Source organism: Taudactylus pleione, unplaced genomic scaffold, assembly GCF_031769625.1.
Source record: "Taudactylus pleione unplaced genomic scaffold, aTauple2 ptg000802l, whole genome shotgun sequence".
NCBI lineage: Eukaryota > Metazoa > Chordata > Amphibia > Anura > Myobatrachidae > Taudactylus > Taudactylus pleione.
In genome coordinates, this window is record NW_028285204.1 from 654,228 (window position 1) to 672,270 (window position 18,043).

The 18,043-nt window shown below is 43.2% G+C and overlaps 1 pseudogene; it reads left to right on the forward strand.

Annotated features, from left to right (window-relative positions):
* Positions 1-2,552: 2,552 nt before the first annotated feature.
* LOC148474892 (general transcription factor II-I repeat domain-containing protein 2A pseudogene) lies at positions 2,553-3,464 on the forward strand (annotated as a pseudogene).
* The last annotated feature ends 14,579 nt before the right edge of the window (positions 3,465-18,043 follow it).

The following is an 18,043-nucleotide window of genomic DNA, read 5'->3' on the forward strand; positions in this document are numbered from 1 at the left end:
AAGGGGGTGTGCTGTCGATGTTGAGTGACAGCACGCCCCCTTTGGTGGGCGGGCCGGGGGCTGGCTGCCCAGATGGAGGCGTTCCCATGGGAACGCCTACCGTCTGGGGCCGGCCCCACTGACATCACAAGTGATGTCAGTGGGAGTGCTTTTGGCTCTGTTAGAGCCAAAAGCGCTCTGGGGCTTGCGGTAATGAGACCCTAACGCAAGAGTCTCGTCGCAAGTCCGATGGTTGCGATGGTCTTGACCATCGCGACCATCTTCCTGGCCGCTCGCTATAGCTGTGGGTGGACACCCACAGCTATGCGAGCGACCAGGAGGCCACTCTAAAAAAAGAAATGGACGGCCCTGAATCAGAGCGAGCGCTCTGTCAGAGCGTCCGGCTCTGAATCAGGGCTTCTATCTTCATCGTGTTTTTAGTAGGGGTGTGCACCGGCCACTGTTCGTGTTTTTGTGTTTTGGTTTTGGATCTGGATCTTTCTTCGTATTTTGGATCTGGATTGGTTTTGCCAAAACCACCCTTCCATGTTTTGGGTTCTGGGTTTTGTGTTTTGGATCTGTATTTTTTTTTTAAAAAGCATAAAAACAGCTAAAATCACCAAATTTGTGGGTTTTTCTGCCTCTATGCTATTTCTAACCTCAATAACCTTAATTTCCACTCATTTCCAGTCTATTCTGAACACCTCACAATAGTGTTTTTATGTCCAAAAGTTTGCTCCGAGGTAGCTGGATGACTATGCTAAGCGACACGAGTGGGCGGCACAAACATGTGGCCCATCTAGGAGTGACACTGCAGTGGCAGACAGGATGGCAGTTTGAAAAACTAGGCCACAAACAGTACATAATGCAAAGAAAAAAAAGAGGTGCAAGATGGAATTGTCCTTGGGCCCTCCCACCCACCCTTATGTTGTATAAACAGGACATGCACACTTTAACAAACCAATCATTTCACTGATTCCTCATCCTCTTCATTGTTGTGTACATCCTCATCTTCACAAAGTATTAATTTGTCCCCGCTGGAATCCACCACCACAGGTCCCTCTGGAGGCTGGTCTCCCTGGAAGAATTTATCATTCATTTTGATGAACATCATCTTCTCCACATTTTTTGGAAGCAACCTCCTAGGCCTTTCGCTGACAAGGTTCCTGGCTGCACTAAACACTCTTTCGGAGTGCACACTGGAGGGGGGGTAACTTAGGTAAAATAGAGCCAGTTTGTACAGGAGCCTCCAAATTGCCCTCTTTTTCCTGCCAGTACAGGTACGGACTGTCTGACATGCCTACTTGGATGCTGTCACCGATGTAATCCTCCACCATTCTGTCAATGGTGACAGTATCATATGCAATGACAGTAGACATGTCAGAAATTGTTGTCAGGTCCATTAGTCTGGGCCAGATGTCCAAACTTGGTCCTGCCTGCCCTGCATCACTGCCAGCGGGTTGCTTAGGATACCTAAGTTGTTTCCTGGCAGCCCCAGTTGCAGGAGAAAATGAAGAAGGAGCTGTTGATGTGTCATGTTCCACTTCAGCTGGCAGTGTTTTCACCAGCAGTTCTTTGCACCTCTGCAGGCTTGTGTCGGCTGGAAAGAGAGACAACACATAGGCTTTAAACCTAGGATCGAGCACTGTGGCCAAAATGTAGTGGTCTGATTTCAACAGATTGACAACCCTCGAATCCTGGCAAAGCGAAAAGGGCTTCAAGCAAAAGTCCCACATGCCCAGCGGAAATGCTTCGTCTTAGCTCCTCCTTCACTTTCTCCAGTTGCTTCTGCAAAAGCCTGATGAGGGGAATGACCTGACTCAAGCTGGCAGAGTCTGAACTGACTTCACGTGTGGCAAGTTCGAAGGGCTGGAGAACCTTGCACAACATGGAAATCATTCTCCACTGCGCTTGAGTCAGGTGCATACCCCCTCTTTTGCGTATGTCAGAGGTGGATGTATAGGCTTTAATGGCCTTTAGCTGATCCTCCATCCTCTAAAGCAGGCTTGTCCAACCCACGGCCCGCGGGCCGCATGCAGCCCAGGTCGGCTCGTAATGCAGCCTGCATACCTCTCAAGTGTCCCGGATTCAGCGGGACATTCACGATATGTCCCGCTGTTCCGGGATTGCTCACTGTAGTCCCGGCACCCCCAGACCACGCCCCCACACTCTCCTTCACTCACTGTGCCGCCAGCATAATTGCGCATGCTGGGCGGTCACAGTGGCATAGCAGTACTCTGTGGTGGCCGCGGCTCCGTCGGGTGATTTCTGCGCTCTGCTTACAAGCGATACTGCCTGGTAAGCAGAGCTTGGTACAGTAGCTGTGTGGGGGTGTTTGACTGGGGGTACTCAGCTTGATGCAGGGGATTTGTGGGGTGTTGGGGTAGCTTGGTACAGGAGCCGGGGGGGTGGGGGACTCAGCTTGATGCAGGGGGTGGGGGATGGGTGAGAGAGCTTGGTACAGGAGCCGGGGCACTGGCATGCCATATATACTGGAGGGGGCACAAAATTTCAGTATGATGAAATATCACTGCATAGTACACCAAGAAAATGTATGTGTAAAAGCTTTAAAGATGGCTAACGTCATGCAGATTGTCATCAAGGCTGTAAATTTCATAAGGTCCAAGGGATTGAATCATCGCCAATTGCAGGAATTCCTTAAATTTATGGATGCTGAGTATGGGGACATCATTTACTTTTCTGAAGTAAGATGGTTAAGTCGAGGGAAAATGCTGGCAAGATTTTATGATCTGAGAAATGAAATCAAGTCATTTATGGAATCTAAAACAAAATGTGTGCCAGAACTTGACGATGAAAAGTGGCTCAGAGATTTGGCATTTTTAGTCGATTTGACCACTCATTTAAATGAGTTAAACATGTGTCTTCAAGGTGAAAACCAATTGATCAGCACAATGTTTCAAACTATAACAGCGTTCAAAATGAAACTGAAACTATGGCATTCTCAAATGAAGGCAAAAAATTTGATACATTTTAGCACATTGGCTAAACACGCCTCTGTGAACATGGAAAAATATGCAGCCTTGCTTTTCAATTTGGTACAGGAATTTGAGAACAGGTTTCAAGATTTTAGAAAAAATCTGCCATCTTTTCTGATATTTGCAACTCCATTTTCAGTGGACATTAATATATTACCTGCCAATTTACAAATGGAATGCATAGAGCTCCAATCTGACATTCAACTGAAAGAAAAATTTGACCATGTCTCTTTAATGGACTTCTATAAGATATATGTTCCCAGAGAAAAATATCCTTCACTTCACAATCATGCCTTATTCATGTCATCGCTATTTGGAAGCACCTACATTTGTGAGCAGCTATTTTCAAGGATGAAGCACACAGAGAATAAAACTAGTACCAAAATATCTGATGAGCACCTTGAGCACTCACTGAGAATTGCAACAAGTTCCATCGAAGCAAATATGGATGCATTGGTGGCTGAGAAACAATGTCAAACATCTCACTAACTTCATTTCTAAGTAAGTTTAATATGTTAACTATGGCCCTCATTCAGAGCCGCTCGTTAGCGGCAGTACGCTCGTTACGAGCGATGTTTGCACATCTGCGCATGCGTACGCTTTTTAGTACGCATGCGCGAACCAGTCAGTGCGGTCGAAAATCCTTTGTACGCTATATAGCGAGTGCCTGCTATTTTGAGTGACAGAATGAGGCGTATGTGGGTGGTAACAGGGGAAGGTGCTTGAAAATGGGGAGTGGAGATCCGAACGCAGGCGTGCTTAAAGGTCAAAACGGGCGTTTTATGGGTGTGTATATTTAAAACAGCAGCGTCATTGACCACGTCACTGGGTTATTTTATAGCCAGAACTGCACGCAAATTTGTGGTAGCAAACACCAACCACAAGAATAGCGAGCAGTTCATACGCTGGTCGATGTACTCGATTAATCTAATAAATAGCGGACATGACGTAGGATGCGTGCGGCCAGGGGGCGTTTTTAACAAATAAACGAGCGTATGTTTTGCTCGTTCGTTCAGACTTAGAGGTGTGAACACACTGCAATGTGCGTACGGATCATTTAAATAGCCACCCCTTGTTTTTAAACGAACGACCGCAAATAGCGTGCGGCTCTGAATGAGGGCCTATGTTTTCTATGTTTTTTTTGGATGATCAGGTATCGTTACTGTTATTTTATTTTATGTGCGGCCCAAACCAAATTTTCATCTTCTAATGTGGCCCAGGGAAGGTGAAAGGTTGGACACCCCAGCTCTAAAGCATATAGAGGGTTGAGATCCACCGCGTCACAACCTCTTGCTTCAGGTAATGGCGGGGCAGGTTCAAGAGTGTTTGCTGGCGCTCCAGTCTTCGGCACGCAGTCGCTGAATGGCGAAAGTGCCAGAAATTTTTTGGGCCACCCAAAGCATCTCCTGCACGTCCTTGTTGTGTTTCAGAAAATTCTGCACCACCAAATTTATTGTGTGAGCAAAACATGGGACGTGCTGGAATTTGCCCAGATGTAATGCCCGTACAATATTGGTGGCATTGTCAGATATCACAAATCCCCAGGAGAGTATAAGTGGGGTAAGCCATTGGGCGATGATTTCCCTCAATTTCTCTAAGAGGTTGTCGGCAGTGTGCCTCTTACTGAAACCGGTGATACACAGCGTAGCCTGCCTTTGAGCGAGCTGGTGTTTCTGAGCTGCTGCTACTGGTGATGCTGCTGTTGTTGCTGCGTAAGGCAATACATCTACCGAATGGGCCTTCACGGTCATATAGTCTTTAGTCTGCCATGTTCCACTTGTCCACATGTCCGTGGTTAACTGGACATTGGGTACACCCGCATTTTTTAGGACACTGAGGACACTTTTTCTGACGTCTCTGTACATTCTCGGTATTGCCTGCCTAGTGAAGTGGAATCTATAAGGGATTTGGTACTAAGGACACACTACCTCCATCAATTGTCTAAATACCACTGCACCAATGGTGGATACCGGACGCATGACTAACACCAACATAGCAGTCATGGCCTCAGTTATTCGCTTTGCTTCAGGATGACTGCTGTCATACTTCATCCACCTCACTAAGGACAGTTGGAGGGTCAATTGCTTAGTAAAAGAAGTAGTGGTGTTCCTACTTCCTCTCTGGGATGATGAACGACTCCAAGCAGCAACAACAGCAGCAGCGGCAGCAGTAGGTGTAGCAATGCAGGATCCTCTGGAGGAATCCCGGATAGGAGAGGAATCAGTCATGCCAGTGACATGGCCTGCAGGACTACTTCTGATCCTGACTAAGGAGGAAATTGATGAGGAGGGAGAGTTGACGGTGTGGTTTGCAGGCGCTTGGATACAACAGGATGAAGGGAATAAGGTGTCCCTGGACTGCTTGCGGTCGTAGCCAAAGTTTCTGAACTTGACAGTAACTTTTTATGAACGCGCTGCAGGTGTCGGTATAAGGGAGGATGTTCCTAGGTGGTCAACGTCCCTACCCCTACTTATTTCACCTTTATATATGGTAAATATGGCAAGACAGTTGTTGTCCGGATTTGGATAGATATATTGCCAGACCAAAGAGATGGAATGTTTGGTTTTCTGCCCAGACATGACCGTGATGGGCTTTTTCATCCCACAGACAACAACTGTCACCCACGGAGCCTGATTTAAACAAACCAAATCACCATCACAATCCTCCTCAACAACTTCCTCCTCAGCGCCAGCTACACCAGTATCCTCATCCTGTTGTACTGCAACAGTGACATCTTCAATTTGAATATCAGCAAGTGGACTGTGGGTGCTCCTTTCAGCACTTGCAAGGGGCATGCAAATGGTGCAAAGAGCCACCTCTTCCCATCAAGTGCTGGGAAGGTCAGGCATCGCAACCGCCACCACACTTGGACTCTCCTTGGGGAATTGTGATATCTTCTTAGAACGCACAGTTCTTCGCTGTGCTTTTGCCAGCTTAACTCATTTGATTTTTGAAGCGGGAGGAGGGCTTCCATCGTCATGTGAAGCTGAACCACTAGTCATGAACATAGGGAAAGACCTTAGCCGTTCCTTGCCACTCCTTGTTGTAAATGGCATATTGGCAAGTTTACGTTTCTCCTCAGATGATTTAAATGTTTTTTTTAAGGTCATTTTCCTGAACTTTGTCATTTGGGATTGTATGTGCCCTCTACTATGACAATGGGCATCGGCCTTGTCAGACGACGTTGATGGCATGTTATCGTCTATTTCCTGACTAGTGGCAGCAGCTTCAGCACTAGGAGGAAGTGGTTCTTGATCTTTCCCTATTTTATTTTTAGCAGAGAAAGTTTTGTCCTCCATTTATGTTATATTGATATTTACGTGCGGCTAAGGTGCTAACAAACACAGAAAAGAAGAATTTTTTATTTTTTGGAGTGCACTTTGGGGGTTACACCACCCTTTAACAGACTTATGACACAAGTGCATGCTTGGCACTGCTCCTTTGTTGATGCATGTGTGGCTACAGCGCACACAATTCACAACACAGAAATGAAGAATTTTTTTTTTTAAGTGCACTTTGGGGGTTACTCCACCCTTTAGGAGACAAGCCAGCCGGCATCTTAACTTATGACACAAGCGCACGCTTGGCACTGCTCCTTTGTTGATGCACGTGTGGCTACTGCGCATACATTTCATACACAAACACAGAAAAAAAAGAAGAATTGTTTATTTTTTGTGGAGCGCACTTTGGAGATTACACCACCCTTTAACAGACTTATGACACAGGCGCACGCTTGACGCTGCTCCTTTGTTGATGCACATGAGGCTACAGCGCACACAATTCACAACACAGAAAATAAGAATTATTAAATTTTTTTGGAGTGCACTTTGGGGGTTACACCACCCTATAACAGACTTATGACACAGGTGCGCACTTGGCACTGCTTCTTTGTTGATGCACGTGCGGCTACAGCGCACACAATTCACAACACAGAAATAAATGGTATTTTTGCACTTGGGGGGAGCACCCCTGATGAACAGATCACCCCCTGGACAACACTACAGCACCCCTCTAGGACTACAGCCTTTATGGTACACTGCACAACACAGCCCAGCCAGCCAGCCCCTATAGACTTTTGGAGTAGACACAGGGCCTGATTCAAACTCGGTCGCAAGCGCTGTGCGCTTACAACCGGGTCGATGGTAGGCCAGTGCGCTTGCGAACAACGGAGCCGGCTCCGTCGTGCGCATGCGCGAGATCCGGATAGCGATGGGCACTCTGCCGCTCCGGGTCTCATACCAAAGGGGGCGTGGTGTCGATATTGAGTGACAGCATGCCCCCTTTGGTGGGCGGGCCAGGGGAGTTGCTGCCCAGATGGAGATGTTTCCACAAGGCATTTCCACAAGTGATGTCAGTGGGAGAGCTTTTTGCTCTGTTAGAGCTGAAAGCTCTCTGGGGCTTGCGGCAACGAGACCCTACCACAAGGGTCTCATCGCAAGCCTGATGGTCGTGATGGTCTTGACCATCGCAACCATCATCATGGCCGCTCTAAAAAACAAGAAGGCCTGCCCTGATTCAGAGCGAACGCTCAGTCAGAGCGTCTGGCTCTGAATCAGGCCCACAACTCCTATGGACAACTGACTGCACAACACAGCCCAGCCAGCCCCTATGGACAACAGCAGCACAACACAGCCCAGCCAGCCCCTATGGACAACAGCAGCACAACACAGTCCTGCCAGCCCCTATGGATAACAGCAGCACAACACAACACAGCCCAGCCAACCCTAACTCCCACCCTGCCTCTTCACTGTCACTGTGAGATATGGCGCCGACGCGGGGACCTTTTATAGAGGTCAAAACCCGCGAGATCTGGAAGGCGGGATGATGACGTTTTGCCTTGATTTCAGTTCCGAGTCAGGCGGGAAAACCCGAGCTGGACTCAGATCCCGACTCGGATCGGGAGGGCTCAGGGGGGTTCGGATTTCAGAAATAAGAAACCCGCTCATCTCTAATATATATATTGCTCTTATAATAGAGATGGATCTTATGCATATCCATTATATATATATATATATATATATATATATATATTTATATATATATGAGATATGCATGATGAGATCCATCTCTTTTATAAGAGCATTGTTTGCATGGATAATTATTATATCATGTACTTATTTGTTCTTAAAATTCGCTGTTGTTATTACCAATATATCTTTATTGAGGTACAGAGAGCTGGAGTCTCCATCTATCACCTGTGGAATGCAGATGCTTATTAATGTATCCACATTTATTCTATCGTGTGTTAATGATGGGGGATATGTGGGACATATGGAATTATGGGACTATATTATTGAACGAAGACGCATATTAATGTATCTATACTCTACTATATATTACTGATAGGAGACATAGGGGACTTATGGAATGTTGTAACTATATTGCGGGAAAGAAGGATTTTCTATATTCATACTTTTTTCATTTATTTACTCTCTATTTCGGAATTCACTTTATATGTGATATTGGACTAGAGATATATATTGTCCTAAAGATGGGTTTGTATATGTATAGATATTATCTATTATTATTATTATTATTATTATTATATATTTTTATTTTATCAGTTTGTTGGAAGCACATTGCACCTTTTCACTATCTAAAATTTAATTCACATTCAATTCTTTATTAGATTTGATCTACATTATTTTATTGGATCCAATATGCGGCCGGCGGTTCAAATCCCAACAGCGGCATCTCAGCAGCACTGAAAATCCCGATCGTCCAAGGTAAGTATTCTCTAACCTATTTCTACCCCCTAACCCTAACCCTCCCTTAGGGGTGCCTAACCCTAACCTTCTCCCCAAGTGCCTAACCCTAATCCCCCCTCTAAGTGCCTAAACCTAACCACCCCTTCCCCGCTGCCTAAACCTAAGTCCCCCAGGGGGGGTGCCTAACCCTAACCTCACCCCGGGGGTGCCTAACCCTAACCCTGCGGGGGGGTGCCTAACCCTAATTCCCCCCCGGGAACCCTAAACCTATCCCTCACCCCCCCACCACAGCTGTCTGCGACCGGCGCTCGGCTTACCTTCGATCGGTGTGCCGGGTGTCATCATAGGTAAAATGACAGGTGTCGGGATTTCGACGCCTGTCATTTAACCTCTTGCCGGGATTAAATAGTCGGAAAGCTGACGGTCGGTCGATATCTATTTACGTTTTTACTTTATTGGTTTTTTAGTAGCACATCACACAATTGTATTAATGAGTTTTGGTTTATTCACATGTACATGCTGTATTCACTATACACATTTATGGTGCATACACATGGTCAGATTTTTCCTTCAGATATGAACGATAACGATTTAAAAATCGTTCAGTCGTTCATATCTGAAGGAAAATCGTTCATATCTGACATGCCTGAACGATGGACGATCAACGATGCGCGTTCCCGTTTGTCAGATAACGATATCTGACATCTGATGTGTTTGCAGTCAGACTTGGACGATTCCATTCATTTTAATGCAGTCAAAAATCGTTCAATCGTTCAAATCGTTCAAAACTTTGGTAAAATCGTTCAAATCGTTCAAATCGTCCAATCGTTCAGTCGTTCATCTGACAAATCTGATCGTGTATACGCACCATTAGAGTAATATATAATATTCACTATGTACAATCAGAGGAGTATATATTTTAGATTGTCGAATATTTTACGAAGGACACATTCAGTTCAACATTATATTTAACACTATGTTCACTAAATTGAGGGATAGATAATTCAGTATTCCTGGTAGTTATGTAGGGAACACATAGCAAATTTAGATGTATTTATATATATTTTGTGTAATGTCTCAATGATGAGGATTATTGCGAGAGATCTCCCACATGTATACAGTATGTGTTATTGCCTGTAGGTATACATACATAGATGTTTATAACTTTATATATATGTGTGGGACACGGATGTTTCCCTATATCTAGATTTATGACACGGATGTTTCATGGTATAAATGATTCATTACTATTCTCCATATCATGAGTCAAAGATTATTATCTTATTATATACAATGGAAATGTAATTGGGTAAATAGGAATATATATTATAGTTAATTTCCCTTTATTGTAAGGATTAAAACTTAGAAATACTGTATATCCTATGTTCTATATTTAGTCATGGATAATCGAATACTGAGAGAACAGATAGGATGAGTCGCAATATACTGAGAACAAATAGCCTGACGGACTCTGTTATTCCTGCAGATACTGGCAGATGAGAAGTAATAGAATGCTAACTACATCTATTCCAACGGACTCTGCGCCCAATGTAATTCAAATGATCTGTAACAGAAAATGATTGGTCGTGGGACCTATTTAAAGATCCTCTGTATTCCGGCTCCGGTTGCCTTGTCAAAGCAGTCTATGCAAAACGTACGTCGGCACTGTTAGCTGGGTGCCGGTCATGTCTAATTAATGTAATGAATCTGGTTAATGTTACGATGTATCACGTATAGATAGGATCATATCTTCTCCACTATATGCCGCTGGTATAGCCTGAATTGATTATTAAGGGGAGACTTGGGGCCTGATTCAGACCTCTACTCGCGAGCACTATGCGCTCGCAAGTGGGTCAATGGTAGCCTAGTGTGCATGCGCACGACGGAGCCGGCTCCGTCGTGCGCATGCGCGAGACCCAGATAGCGACGGGCAATCCGTTGCTCCAGGTCTTGTACCAAAGGGGGCGTGCTGTCGATGTTGAGTGACAGCACGCCCCCTTTGGTGGGTGGGCCGGGGGGGTTGCTGCCCAAACGGAGGCGTTCCCATGAGAACGCTCACCGTCTGGGCAGGCCCCACTGACATCACTAGTGATGTCAGTGGGAGAGCTTTTGCCTCTATTAGAGCCGAAAGCTCTCTTGGGCTTGCGGCAACGAGACCCTATCACAAGGGTCTCGTCGCAAGCCTGATGGTCGCGATGGTCTTGACCATCGCGACCATCATCATGGCCGCTCGCTATAGCTGTGGGTGGTCACCTACAGCTATGCGAGTGGCCAGGAGGCCGTTCTAAAAAACCAGGCCAGCCCTGATTCAGAGCGAACTCTCTGTCAGAGCGTCCGGCTGTGAATCAGGCCCACTGTCCCCACATGTATGTTATATGGGAACAGGGACATAGCGGTAATAACTGCAACCACAGCGGCACAACATACATGTGATAGGGGAGAGTGACCCGATAAGTGTTTAGTACTGACAGCGGCGATATATCATATATAAATATATATATATATATATATATGTATGTATACTGAGTTACTGATGTCGTGTCATTACAATTATTAACATTAATTAAACACATTGATATTTCAGCCTATACTTATTTACTAAGAGAACATTCTCTGCTTTCTTTATTTATTAAACTTAAGTGAAAGACACATGATCTATGCAATACCAATTATCTGGTAATAAATACTAGCTGATATAATACTGTTCCCATATAATGTAACCAGCATTGTACCTTTATGAGATTGTATGAAGTGCAATTTTGTATACTAAATATATGGTATTTTGATCATTTATGATCCTAGTACAAATCATTATTCTATCATCACGAGACTGTATGAACTGCAATCATATGTATTTTGTATATTAAATAATTGATATGCTATTGTTGTAGATTACTGTATAAATCATTACCCTATATATAAATCTCAGATACATACATCGTATACCTGGTACACTATGATTAATAACCCACTGAGTAAAGAGCTGTATGATATTTATATAGTGGGGAATGTAATAGCTGGAATAACTGCCAGAGGTAACTGTATCCTTTTCAATTATGTTACAATTATATTTCATACAGACAGTGAACATTCTCAATATAAGATACATAGTTACCCTAATTATGGACAATACTCCCAACTAGCTGGAGTCAAATATGACATATGTTTTGGAAATAGCGCCTACAAGACATGTATGATCAGTATATAGGATAAGGTAACAATAATATCAGACATTAATATTAGGGTACAGATTTTACTCTTTATTGAAAGACATGAGAATAAGACACTCCACTATATAAAATATATATTATTTTATTTTAATCACAAACATTCTTTTCATACTGTACACATGTCTTTCTATATTTTTAACCAAATATTTTGCATTTGTATTATCTGTATAAAACTGTAAATATAATAAAGGTTATATTTTAACGTTTGTGCACCATATACAGATTCATGTCCAATAAATGTATCTTCTGGATCTGTGGTAGCACCTCCAACTATAATTAAGATTGAGTTTCATTATTTTTAGGGGCATTTTTTGTATACATTTTGTTAATAATTTCCTGTTCCTTTTCTTCTTTTATTATACCACTACTACAAATGCTGCAGCGTGGAGAGATATAGGTCCAAAGCTGAGTTAATCGTAAATCAGACAGAATTGCTCCCACATTGCGGAGGTATACACATATTTGTGGTCAGACCTCCCCTATCTATGCATACAGTTTTGTTATCAGTACACATTTGTACCAGATCAATCCTATGGGGAAAAAAAACTGTTTTTATTTATTTTTAACAAAAAGAATTGAAGTTTACACTAGGAAGATACATTCTGGTGTTTTTTTGTAACTTTAAACCAGGCCCAGCGACACGGCGTACAAGGGGCACATTTGTGCTGGGCCCTGAGGTTCTAAGGGGCCCCATAAGAGCCCTCAGATAAATCCATCTCTAACCACTGCCTGCATAGCTGCAGTGATTAGTAGGGTGCAGGAATCTTTGTGGTCCAAGTAGCCACTGTTGCTTAATCTTCTGTGGCCACCAGTGACCAATGCAATTTATTGTGGCACCATGCATGTGACATCATGATATTATGCCACACCGTACTGCTGAAAGGTAAAGGAGCCATAGCACAAAGATGTGCAGGCTTTTGAAGAACAGACAGATGACAGAAGAAGGTAAGTGACTGTGGAGAGCCAATGGAGCTGGCGAGCCAATGGAGGCCTGGAGAGACACTGGGGCAGTGCTTCAGCTGGAGAGACAGAGGAGGTTTGGAGCTGCAGAGACACAGATAAATTAGGCTGGAGAGACACAGGGAGGCTGGGGAGACACAAGGGGGATAAGTATGAAGAGAACTGGAGGGAAGTGGCTGGAGATTATCCACAACTGGCGGGATTAGAGGGAAAATACTATGAGACAGTAATGTTCATTCTAAGGAAACATTACTGATACAAATGGTACCAAATTAGCAAATACAGCTTAATAATATAAAATTTGATAAGGGAAGGACAAATTTTGCCCAGCACCAAAACCTCTGTTACTATGTATTATTCAATTGAACCTCTGCTATATGACAACGACATTGGTTATATTTCTATACAAACAGGCATCTTCCAGACCATATAATCTCCTACGTGAATAGTGAATACTGAAGTGACCATCTGCCCAGGGAGGAATAATTTCATCTGAGTTCCCTGTTGCAGAGAAACCACATCAAGCAAATGACCTCTACTTGCTGGGCTGGGGCTGGTGAAAACATGGGTGTACCGGGCCCAATAATTTCTGTTACCAACCCTGATTCAAGCTGTTACTAATGAATTATATTCAACTAAGTGACTTCCAGTTCATCAGCTCCACTCCTGAGAGATCTGGTCACCCTCTCCTGAGCAATCAGATTGAGAAGAAACACAAATGTGCTTCCAGCGAAGAAAATTTGGGTCATACTACATTGCCCTGATTAGAGATGGCGTCTACGATTCATGGGTGTATCAAGGTGGAGAGTGAGAGGTGACATGCAGAGGATGTAAAGAGAGCGTCTCATGGGCTTGTTATGTGAGTGTCATCAGCATGATTCCACATACGGCTAAATTATGTTTCACAGTACAGCAGCCACAATGGCCGTATTTTAAGAGAGTTATAGGGAAGACTCTGCGCTACCCAGGAGCTGTTCATGGAGACGATGATCTGACCGATCGTGCATTTATGGTGAAGTGGTCGGATCCACCAGCGGACTTGAGTATTGCTCAGATATGCAGAGAGGCCATCACAATGTCTGCTCGGCTCATGGCACGTTACTGCATGAGAGAATGATTACACTGACATTTGCACATTTTATCAAATTTGAATCTATAAGAAATCGCTTAATAGGCGCCCATACCGGAATCACGCCCTCTGAGACCACAGAAGTCTTTCCTTCATAAAGGGACGATTGAGTTCTAGACGCGTGACAGATCCAATCCTACTCATGTGATATAAGGCCCAAAACCAGCTGTTTACAACAATACAAGAAAATAACAATATGAATTTACATCTTTACTAATAGTCACCTCGGCCTTTACCATCGGGGAAAATTCCTTATTTAGTAATAAAAACTGACAAAAAACTGAATTTATTTTAAAGTGTCATTTTATTTACATTCAGTTTGTTTAACAATTAAGTAATAAATATACCGGTATGTATTATTTTTTTCAAAATGTGATAAATGTATAAAATATTTCATCATTTTAACACTTTACAGTTCAATACATTGTATAATAACAATAACATAGGATTTATTATGCCCGTTATAGCTGTGGGCACTTGTGGCAACTCTCCAACATTTAGTCTTTAGCATTATCATGTACTGTAAGAACAGCTGCATATGTGGCACAGGTCGGGTTTTCCAGCATGTCTGGTACTATCCATAACATTGTACTGTAATTTCTTACACTTCTCTATGATGTCAGTCCAATGTTTTATTTTGACCTTGAAATAAGGACTTAATTACTAATGGGCTGCGCTGGGCATGCATTTATTGGAATACATTGTTGGGACTTCTGACCACTTAAAACATAACCTTGGATACATACGCAGCGTGGCTTACATACTTCCCCCTCTGTAGATACATTGGTTGAGCTGCAGGTGTTAGGTGATTTAGCACATGTACTGAAGACCATGTTTTCCGGACAATGAACATTGCATTGTGATACATGGACACATTCGTTGTTCTGTAAATAGTGGTCTTTCTTGCAAATGCATTTATAATTGCAGTTACCAGAGCATTTTAAAGTAAATGAATTACTAAGACTTTCGCACGTTCCACCCCAGCACGGGCTGCAACCTGGTTCTTGGTTGTGCGGGCAATTCACTGGAAGGGATAAAGAAACAATCTTTCAGTACAAATGTAACTATTTTACGAAACTAAACAAAAAGCCATATGCATGAATAGGTACAATAGTCCATTCTGTTTATTCATCGTTGTACACAAAATTGTAATCTAAAGCCAAGCGCCCGTTTTATACAATATTGACTCACTTACCCTTGTTCCAATTTCACATTTTTAACATGATTTTATTTCCTTTTCCCAAAGCTTTACATCACTTAACCCACATGCTGTATTCACAGGGACACGGAAGGGGGGGGGGAGTGGGTACCATTTACTCGGGCCCATGCTTGCTAGAGGGGCCCAGTGGGGACCCGGGTCCAGCGCAGCCTTCACCTCCCTTTTACCTCACAGCAGTCCATTACAGGCTGCTATGTGCTAGGCTGCAGTGGGAGATTGCTCGTGACTGCACAGTCTCCTATGCCTGTGTGGGGGGGAGCGATCACACTGATTGTGCCCCCCAAGCCTTTGTGCCGGGCTAAGTGGCTCATATCGGCCCCCACCAGCATGCAGGGGTGCTACGCAGTGCTGCAAAAATGTTTTTTTTTATCCTATGGAGGTTTGGCCATGCCTCCCCAAATAGGCCAAGCCCCCTTCCTCCGGGCCTGGTGCAGCTCTCTACGCCCCTGTGTATGCAATATAAAATATAACACGAAAGGCATTGTAGGAGTTTAAGAAGAAATTCGCCCATTTGCTGCTTGTTTCGGTAGAGTATCTATTTGCAAAAATTACCATTTTCAAGACACAGATAGATTCTAGCTTATGTGAGCCTAGTGTACAAAAGTGTGCTGGCCCCAAACGGCAATTAACCTTGATTAGTCTAACACTGTACTAATGAAAACAAATATCTAATAGGTTATTATGAAATAAAGTGCTTTCATTCCTCTTAGCACAAAAATTAGATCAGCGACCTCCAACACACCATATATGTACATTGCCATTAAGGTTTACACCACTTATCATCCTGATACTCAAACCACAGTTTCAACCTAAAATTAACTGTAGAAATCTGAGAAATACAAAGTTACTGTCCATAGTTTTATTTCCATGGTTACAGATGTTGCTAAGAATGTAATTTTTTCACAACCAACACGTCAAATGGCAGCAAGTGTGTGTTTCCCAGGTGTTCACAGGTAATTTCAGACAGAAGCTCTTTTTCAAGTATTACATAAGTTGCAATGTATGAATTATATATGATTACACTATGTTATGTCATTTTCAGCTGCATTCATGGATGTACAGGCCGTGTCATGGGTGGCTGGGAGACAATCACTTTACACCAAGGGGTATATTTACTATAGTGAGAGTTTTTAGAAATGGAGATGTTGCCCATAGCAACCAATCAGATTCTTCTTATCATGTAACTAGCACCTTCTAGAAGAAAATAGCTAGGGGTGAATTTACTAAGAATTGCGTATGGGCGAGATTGCAATCTCGGGTGAGTTTAGCCTGTTTTTCCGACTCGCAAATTTACTAAGGTCAAACACGTGTGAACTTGCAGGAAACAGACATCAAAACTCGCATGAGTTTACAAAACGCGACCAAATACACCATTGGCCAAACTCACAAGCACCATACAACACGCAAGTTTACCAAGAATTGAGTTTTGAAACTCGCATGAGAAATTACCAAACTCTCATCAAAATAGACTTTAAAAATATGACCTGAGGTGAGTATTTGCATGAGTTTGGATGAGTTTGGATGAGTTTGGATGTGTTTGCATGTGTTTGGATGTGTTTGGATGAGTTTGGATGAGTTTGGATGTGTTTGCATGTGTTTGCATGTGTTTGCATGTGTTTGGATGAGTTTGGAAGAGTTTGGATGAGTTTGGATGTGTTTGCATGTGTTTGCATGTGTTGGATGTGTTTGGATGAGTTTGGAAGAGTTTGGATGAGTTTGGATGTGTTTGCATGTGTTTGGATGTGTTTGGATGTGTTTGGATGAGTTTGGATGAGTTTGGATGTGTTTGCATGTGTTCACAGGTGTATCAAGTTGCAATTAGTGGGAAAACAATGATGATGCCTATTAAAGGGACTTAGGGGCCTATTTATCATCACTTAATTTTTACAAAAGCAGGTGAAAGTACATATTTTCACCTGAAAATGTAAAAAATTAAGTGTTCAGGCCATTCATCATGAAGGTAAAGCAGGAGATATCTGATATCTCCTGCTTACCTTCCTCTTGCAGAATGGCCCGCTGTTCCCATACATTAGTATCACAGATACAGTGCATCTGGAAAGTATTCACAGTGCATCACTTTTTCCACATTTTGTTATGTTGCAGCCTTATTCTAAAATGGAATAAATTCATTTTTCGCCTCAAAATTCTACACACAATACCCCATGATGACAACGTGTAAAAATTTTTTTAGAGATTTTTGCAAATTTAATAAAAAAAATCTAAGATATCACATGTATATAAGTATTCACAACCTTTGTTCAATACTTTGTTGTTGCACCTTTGGCAGCAATTACAGCTTGAAGTGTTTTTGAATATGATGCCACAAGCTTGGCACACCTATCTTTGGGCAGTTTCGCCCATTCCTCTTTGCAGCACCTCTCAAGCTCCATCAGGTTGGATGGGAAGCGTCGGTGCACAGCCATTTTCAGATCTCTCCAGAGATGTTCAATTGGATTCAAGTCTGGGCTCTGGCTGGGCCACTCAAGGACATTTGGAGCTTGACTGCGGTAGCATTTGCCATCATCAGGTGGCATCTGCTACCATTACCAGCTCCTTCCCTATGGGAAGGAGTCCCGGGTCACGAATAGGGATCATTTTGGAATCACAAATGCTGCTCAGTCCATATTTTTTTTGGAGGTGTTTGAACCTGAACGCATTGGCCGATGGCAAAGTCAAACAGATGTTCTGGATGAACTGTAACAACATATTCCATTTACATGACCAAGTCAAACTGGACCTAAATCCTGACACAGCACGTTCCCACTCTGTCTCAGGCCTGGATAAGCTTCTGGCTGTGCTGCACTTTCTGGCTGCTGGTAATT